Source organism: Salmo salar, unplaced genomic scaffold, assembly GCF_965601325.2.
Source record: "Salmo salar unplaced genomic scaffold, fSalSal1 ptg000432l, whole genome shotgun sequence".
Taxonomy (NCBI): domain Eukaryota; kingdom Metazoa; phylum Chordata; class Actinopteri; order Salmoniformes; family Salmonidae; genus Salmo; species Salmo salar.
Genome location: NW_027675387.1, coordinates 1,500,876 through 1,509,251, shown reverse-complemented (window position 1 = coordinate 1,509,251; position 8,376 = coordinate 1,500,876). Strand labels below are relative to the sequence as shown.

At 39.1% G+C, this 8,376-nt stretch overlaps 1 pseudogene; it reads right to left on the bottom strand.

Moving 5' to 3' along the window:
- Window positions 1-1,202: 1,202 nt before the first annotated feature.
- Window positions 1,203-8,306, bottom strand: LOC145876049 (uncharacterized; annotated as a pseudogene).
- Window positions 8,307-8,376: the final 70 nt, after the last annotated feature.

Genomic DNA, 8,376 nt, shown 5'->3' with positions numbered 1-8,376 from the left:
TCTAATAAAACAGGGACACAAACTCTGCAGTTGTTGAACTAATGTGTGATTTTTAAAAGGGCATTCTACACTTGAATATGTTTTTGTACGGTATGAATTGTTCATGACCTCCAGTGATTTTGTAAAAAACTTTGCCCGTTGAAAAGTGATATAATAATAAATGAAAACTTAACTTTATTGACAACACCCAAATGGATACTGTCATTAACGCGGTTCTTCAATAATTACACATAATACTTAATACTGTAGCTGTTTAGTTACAGTCACATGTTAAACTATCATCAGCTGATACAGGAAATCATTTTCTGAATGACAGTCACATGACAAACATCGCATTTACATTTTAGTCATTTAGCAGACGCTCTTATCCAGAGCGACTTACAGTAGTGAATGCATACATTTCATACATTTTTTTTTTTCCCGTACTGGTCCCCCGTGGGAATCGAACCCACAACCCTGGCGTTGCAAACACCATGCTCTACCATCTGAGCCACACGGGACACACGGCATGCAACAACAACCAAAGTGCTTTTTCATTCATTACTCTGGTAAAGACAGTTATGCCGTGCTCCACATTGGATCCATCATCCCTAACAAATTGATGTTTATAAAGTGTTATTGTCTGCTTGATTTCCAGTAGGGTCTCGTTAGTCCGTTTGACACAGAGATACTTACCTCATAATGTGTAGAGAACTGTTCCTTGATGGATAGGCTACTGTACAACACACAGAGCTATTTTCCTTTATTCAGGACATTTAGAATGACAACACATTACAGAGTAGCCTAGTGGGATTATTCACAAAATGATCTGGTGATCAGGTTATGAAATGTCATGACAAAGACATTTTAGTTTCCATGTTTCACCTGAGATATTTAATATATAGTCCTAGGTCTATGTTATTGTTGTTAGGTGAAGTTATGGGTCCGACAGTAGGTCTATGTTATTGTTAGGTGAAGTTATGGGTCCTACAGTAGGTCTATGTTATTGTTAGGTGAAGTTATGGGTCCTACAGTAGGTCTATGTTGTTGTTAGGTGAAGTTATGGGTCCTACAGTAGGTCTATGTTATTGTTAGGTGAAGTTATGGGTCCTACAGTAGGTCTATGTTATTGTTAGGTGAAGTTATGGGTCCTACAGTAGGTCTATGTTATTGTTAGGTGAAGTTATGGGTCCTACAGTAGGTCTATGTTATTGTTAGGTGAAGTTATGGGTCCTACAGTAGGTCTATGTTGTTGTTAGGTGAAGTTATGGGTCCTACAGTAGGTCTATGTTGTTGTTAGGTGATGTTATGGGTCCTACAGTAGGTCTATGTTGTTGTTATGGGTCCTACAGTAGGTCTATATAAAGCCCTTCTTACATCAGCTGATATCTCAAAGTGCTGTACAGAAACCCAGCCTAAAACCCCAAACAGCAAGCAATGCAGGCGTAGAAGCACGGTGGCTAGGAAAAACTCCCTAGAAAGGCCAAAACCAAGGAAGAAACCAGGCTATGAGGGGTGGCCAGTCCTCTTCTGGCTGTGCCGGAAGGAGATTATAACTGAACATGGCCAAGATGTTCAAATGTTCATAGATGACCAGCAGGGTCAAATAATAATAATCACAGTGGTTGTCGAGGGTGCAACAGGTCAGCACCTCAGGAGTAAATGTCAGTTGGCTTTTCATAGCCGATCATTCAGAGTATCTCTACAACTTCCATTTCACGTAATCATCTACAAAGCTTCACCTTCTACAATATAAACATGGTGTCTACTGGCTACACGTATTTCTAAATAATAATATACAATCATACTTTTTTATCCTTTCTCTTTCTATAGAATCCTAAAACTCACTAGCTTCTAGAACTCTCGTCCCCTTGGAACGAGCCCAAACAAAACTCATCTCCAATACATTTATTGTATATATACAATACAGTGTGTTCTCTGGTGTAATGTCAGCTGGCTAGATTGACCAAAACTCTTCCCACATTGATCACAGCTATAAGATTACTCCCCTGTGTGTGTTCTCTGGTGCACTGTCAGATTGCCAGATTGACAAAAACTCTTCCCACATTGACCACAACTGTAAGGTTTCTCTCCTGTGTGTGTTCTCTGGTGTAATGTCAGCTGGCTAGATTGACCAAAACTCTTCCCACATTGACCACAGCTATAAGGTTTCTCTCCTGTGTGTATTCTCTGGTGTAAAGTCAGCTGGCTAGATGTAGTAAAACTCTTCCCACATTGATTACAGCTATAAGGTTTCTCTCCTGTGTGTATTCTCCGGTGTAAAGTCAGAGAGCCAGATGTAGTAAAACTATTCCCACACTGATCACAGCTGTAAGATTTCTCTCCTGTGTGTATTCTCTGGTGTTGAGTCAGATGGCAAGATCGACCAAAACTCTTCCCACATTGATCACAGATATAAGATTTCTCTCCTGTGTGTGTTCTCTGGTGTAGATTCAGAGAGCCAGATGTAGTATAACTCATCCCACATTGATCACAGCTGTAAGGTTTCTCTCCTGTGTGTGTTCTCTGGTGCACTGTCAGCTGTCCAGAATGACCAAAACTCTTCCCACATTGACCACAGCTATAAGGTTTCTCTCCTGTGTGTATTCTCTGGTGCACTGTCAGCTCTCTAGATTGACCAAAACTCTTCCCACATTGATCACAGCTATAAGGTTTCTCTCCTGTGTGTATTCTCTGGTGTTGAGTCAGATGGCAAGATTGGCCAAAACTCTTCCCACATTGATCACAGCTATAAGGTTTCTCTCCTGTGTGTATTCTCTGGTGTTGAGTCAGATGGCAAGATTGACCAAAACTCTTCCCACATTGATCACAGCTATAAGGTTTCTCTCCTGTGTGTGTTCTCTGGTGTAGATTCAGAGAGCCAGATGAAGTAAAACTCTTCCCACATTGATCACAGCTGTAAGGTTTCTCTCCTGTGTGTGTTCTCTGATGAATTTTAATGCCTGATGAGGTGAATCTCTTCCCACAGTCAGAGCAGCAGTGAGTTCTCTTCCCTCTGGGTCTTTGCAGGTGTTTATTGAGGTGTTCTGATCTGGAGAGACTCTTCTCTGCCTCTTCAGCATCACGAGGTTGTTGAGGCTCCCCAGAGGACCCACGATAGTCACGTCTCTCTCCTGTGTGAACAACAAAGTCAGACAGATGATTAAAGGCCCACAACAGCGGAAATCCACTGTAAAAGGTGATGCCAACAGTGGAGCCATGATGTTGTACAACAATTGACGTCTGTAATGAATGTTAAAATGATTTGACAATTGTCTTAAAATGAGTAGGAATAGTCATATTTTGTCTTCTTTTCACATTAGTAGTGACATCGATGATTGTAGGCTAGAAATAAGTTATTCATGTTGTTGAAACTCTAAGCAGTGTGCCAGACGACTTTTGGTCTCCAATATAGGCCCCTTTCTGTGTTAGGACTATAAGGGCGACACAATTTGGTTGCAGAAACTCCTCCCTGCTAATGAGGAAACCACTAGTTATGGATGTAGTATATCTGGTAATGAGGAAACCACTAGTTATGGATGTAGTATATCTGGTAATGAGGAAACCAGTAGTTATGGATGTACTATATCTGGTAATGAGGAAACCACTAGTTATGGATGTAGTATATCTGCTAATGAGGAAACCACTAGTTATGGATGTAGAATATCTGGTAATGAGGAAACCACTAGTTATGGATGTAGTATATCTGGTAATGAGGAAACCACTAGTTATGGATGTAGTATATCTGGTAATGAGGAAACCACTAGTTATGGATGTAGTATATCTGCTAATGAGGAAACCACTAGTTATGGATGTAGTATATCTGGTAATGAGGAACCCACTAGTTATGGATGTAGTATATCTGCTAATGAGGAAACCACTAGTTATGGATGTAGTATATCTGGTAATGAGGAAACCACTAGTTATGGATGTAGTATATCTGGTAATGAGGAAACCACTAGTTATGGATGTAGTATATCTGGTAATGAGGAAACCACTAGTTATGGATGTAGTATATCTGGTAATGAGGAAACCACTAGTTATGGATGTAGTATATCTGGTAATGAGGAAACCGCTAGTTATGGATGTAGTATATCTGGTAATGAGGAAACCGCTAGTTATGGATGTAGTATATCTGCTAATGAGGAAACCACTAGTTATGGATGTAGTATATCTGGTAATGAGGAAACCACTAGTTATGGATGTAGTATATCTGCTAATGAGGAAACCACTAGTTATGGATGTAGTATATCTGGTAATGAGGAAACCACTAGTTATGGATGTAGTATATCTGGTAATGAGGAAACCACTAGTTATGGATGTAGTATATCTGGTAATGAGGAAACCACTAGTTATGGATGTAGTATATCTGGTAATGAGGAAACCACTAGTTATGGATGTAGTATATCTGCCTGGAGCAAAAATGGTGAGAAAAGATTTTAGTTTTTCACGATTTATTCTGAATGGGGGAAAACTCAGGGGAGTAACCTCCATTACCAGGTTGCTTATGAGTTCATTTCACACTACTTTGGATTATAATTGTAAGGCTCGTTTTAATGTTCTATTTAATATAATGTTTGTGTTGTCATCGCAAATCAACCACTTTGTACTTAAAAAACACTTCAACCAGTAAAATGCTCTTTGGCTTTTCCATCAGCCTGACAATGAGGGTTTGTACACTGTTTGCCAAATTGGCCCATAACTTCACCTAACAACAAACATACCTATGTAATGAACGAAGCACTTTGGTTGTTGTTGCATGACATACATAGTGTCCTCTAGGACCCATAACAATAACATAGACCTACTGTAGGACCCATAACAACAACATAGACCTACTGTAGGACCCATAACTTCACCTAACAATAACATAGACCTACTGTAGGACCCATAACTTCACCTAACAACAACATAGACCTACTGTAGGACCCATAACTTCACCTAACAACAACATAGACCTACTGTAGGACCCATAACTTCACCTAACAATAACATAGACCTACTGTAGGACCCATAACTTCACCTAACAATAACAGACCTACTGTAGGACCCATAACTTCACCTAATAACAACATAGACCTACTGTAGGACCCATAACGTCACCTAACAACAACATAGACCTACTGTAGGACCCATAACTTCACCTAACAACATAGACCTACTGTAGGACCCATAACTTCACCTAACAACAACATAGACCTACTGTAGGACCCATAACGTCACCTAACAATAACATAGACCTACTGTAGGACCCATAACTTCACCTAATAATAACATAGACCTACTGTAGGACCCATAACTTCACCTAACAATAACATAGACCTACTGTAAGACCCATAACTTCACCTAACAACAACATAGACCTACTGTAGGACCCATAACAACAAATATAGGAAAATATCTCTGTGTGTTGTACAATAGCCTATCCATCAAGGAACAGTTCTCTACACATGATGAGCTAAGTATCTCTGTTTCCAAACAGACTAACGAGACCCTACTGTAAATCAAGTAGACAATAACACATTATAAACATCAATTTGTTAGGGATGTTGGATCCAACGTGGAGCACGGCATAACTGTCTTTACCAGAGTAATGAATGAAGAAGCACTTCGGTTGTTGTTGCATGTCGTGATGTTTGTCATGTGACTGTCATTCAGAAAATGATTTCCTGGATCAGCTGATGATAGTTGAACATGTGACTGTAACTAAACAGCTACAGTATTATGTGCAATTATTGAAGAACCGCGTTAATGACAGTAACCATTTGGGTGTTGTCAATAAAGTTAAGGTGACTCTCGGTTAGAACCATTGGATTTAGCAAACTCTGAAATGATTTAGGATTTCTGTGCCCATGAAAACTATTTTCCCAGCGTCATATAAGGAGACACTAAATGTTACGTAGTTAGAGAGCATTTCAGAGATCTGAATACAAAAAACTGTCCTAACAGGACAATAACCTAAACCACAAGGCCAAATCTACACTGGAGGAGCTTACCAAGATGACATTGAATGTTCCTGAGTGGCCTAGTTACAGTTTGGACTTAAATCATCTTGAAAGTCTATAGCAAGACTTGAAAATGGCTTTCTAGCAATGATCAACAACCAACTTGACAGAACAGGAAGGATTTTAAAAAGAATAATGAATATTCACATGAAGATCAGTCTCCTATTGGATGACATCACGACTTCCCATCAAGCCAACTCCTTGGAGGCCTTACTATGACATCATTCACTCCTTCTAGTTTGCAGTTGTTAAAAAAACACTATTTTGCTCAAAACATTTATTTGTTTCCCTTTAGTGTGTTTATAATTTACTGCATTTATATCACTTTTCAACAGGAAAAGTTTAAAAATCCCTGGAGGACGTCATGAACAATTCATACAGTACAAAAACATATTTGAGTGTAGAATGCCCTTTTAAAAATCACACATTAGTTCAACAACTGCAGAGTTTGTGTCCCTGTTTTATTAGATAGTACTCACTGTATTTACTGGTGTTAATCAGATCAATGTCCCTGTTTTATTAGATAGTACTCACTGTATTCACGGGTGTTAATCAGATCAATGTCCCTGTTTTATAAGATAGTACTCACTGTATTTACTGGTGTTAATCAGATCAATGTCCCTGTTTTATTAGATAGTACTCACTGTATTTACTGGTGTTAATCAGATCAATGTCCCTGTTTTATTAGATAGTACTCACTGTATTTACTGGTGTTAATCAGATCAATGTCCCTGTTTTATTAGATAGTACTCACTGTATTTACTGGTGTTAATCAGATCAATGTCCCTGTTTTATTAGATAGTACTCACTGTATTTACTGGTGTTAATCAGATCAATGTCCCTGTTTTATTAGATAGTACTCACTGTATTTACTGGTGTTAATCAGATCAATGTCCCTGTTTTATTAGATAGTACTCACTGTATTTACTGGTGTTAATCAGATCAATGTCCCTGTTTTATTAGATAGTACTCACTGTATTTACTGGTGTTAATCAGATCAATGTCCCTGTTTTATTAGATAGTACTCACTGTATTTACTGGTGTTAATCAGATCAATGTCCCTGTTTTATTAGATAGTACTCACTGTATTTACTGGTGTTAATCAGATCAATGTCCCTGTTTTATTAGATAGTACTCACTGTATTTACTGGTGTTAATCAGATCAATGTCCCTGTTTTATTAGATAGTACTCACTGTATTTACTGGTGTTAATCAGATCAATGTCCCTGTTTTATTAGATAGTACTCACTGTATTTACTGGTGTTAATCAGTTCTCCAGTCTTCTCTTCTTCGTCCTCCTCTAATGTGACAGTAATCTCCCCCTCTTCATCCTTCATTCCAAAAACGTCTTCATTTTCTTTCACTTCCTCCTCTTCTTTCACAGTAACATCCTCCTGTCCTTTCACTCTGAACGCGTCTTCCTCTTCTTTCACTGAAACGTCTTTCTCTTCTTCTTTCACGGTAACAGCCTCACCCTCTACTTCTTGTTTTACTGTGACATCCTCCTCCTCCTTCTCCTCTTTCACGACAACGTTCAGCCCCAGAGCTTCTTTCTCCGTCCAACAGACCTCCTCTTTAGCAGGAGGAGAGTAGCTTAGTGAGCGCATGGTCGGGGATGTTAGCTAGCTAGGCTAGTGCTAACTTAACCAGCCAGATAGTTGCAACGTAAATATTAAATTAAATGGGGTAGCTAGTTGTTTACACATAAGTATGTTTAAATCACAGTTGCAATTAAACCTGGAAAGTGTCTAAAGAACTTGAATGTTCAGACTTTGTTGGCTAGCGAGCTACCGAGGTGGCTGCAGTTGTTGAAGAGTTCCGTCCACTAGATTACACGTCACACTAGAAACATCGCCTGAAAGACACATATCGCCATCTGCTGTCTGGAGGGAGGAAACGCAGTTGAGGAGGGAAAACTATTTTTATTCTTCATTGAATTATAATATTATAAAGCAGTTTAGGGAAACGTTTTTTTCTCTCCATTAAATATCAACACGTACAAAGAGCAACAAGTGTTGTTTGATTAGTTCAGATTTTTTTATGAGAATTTAAAACAAACTCTACATCTACTCCACTGTCACGGGCTGGCTCGAAAAAACAACAGGAGAGGTAGAGTCAGGCGCAGGAGACAGAGAGTTCTTGACCACACTTCTTTATTTAAGAAAACTGGATGTGGTCGCCAAAAATATAGGGACGCAGCCCTTAAATTATTCTGCGGTGGTGTACACAATAAAACAAACCACAGGCAGAGGAAAAAACCAGTGCACGTTCCTATTGCACGAAAACCGGACAAGAAACACAATCACGCACAAACACAGACATCCTACTAAATAACCCCCCCCTACTAATGACTAACCCAAAACAGGTGCGTGCCTACCTAGACCTAACCAAC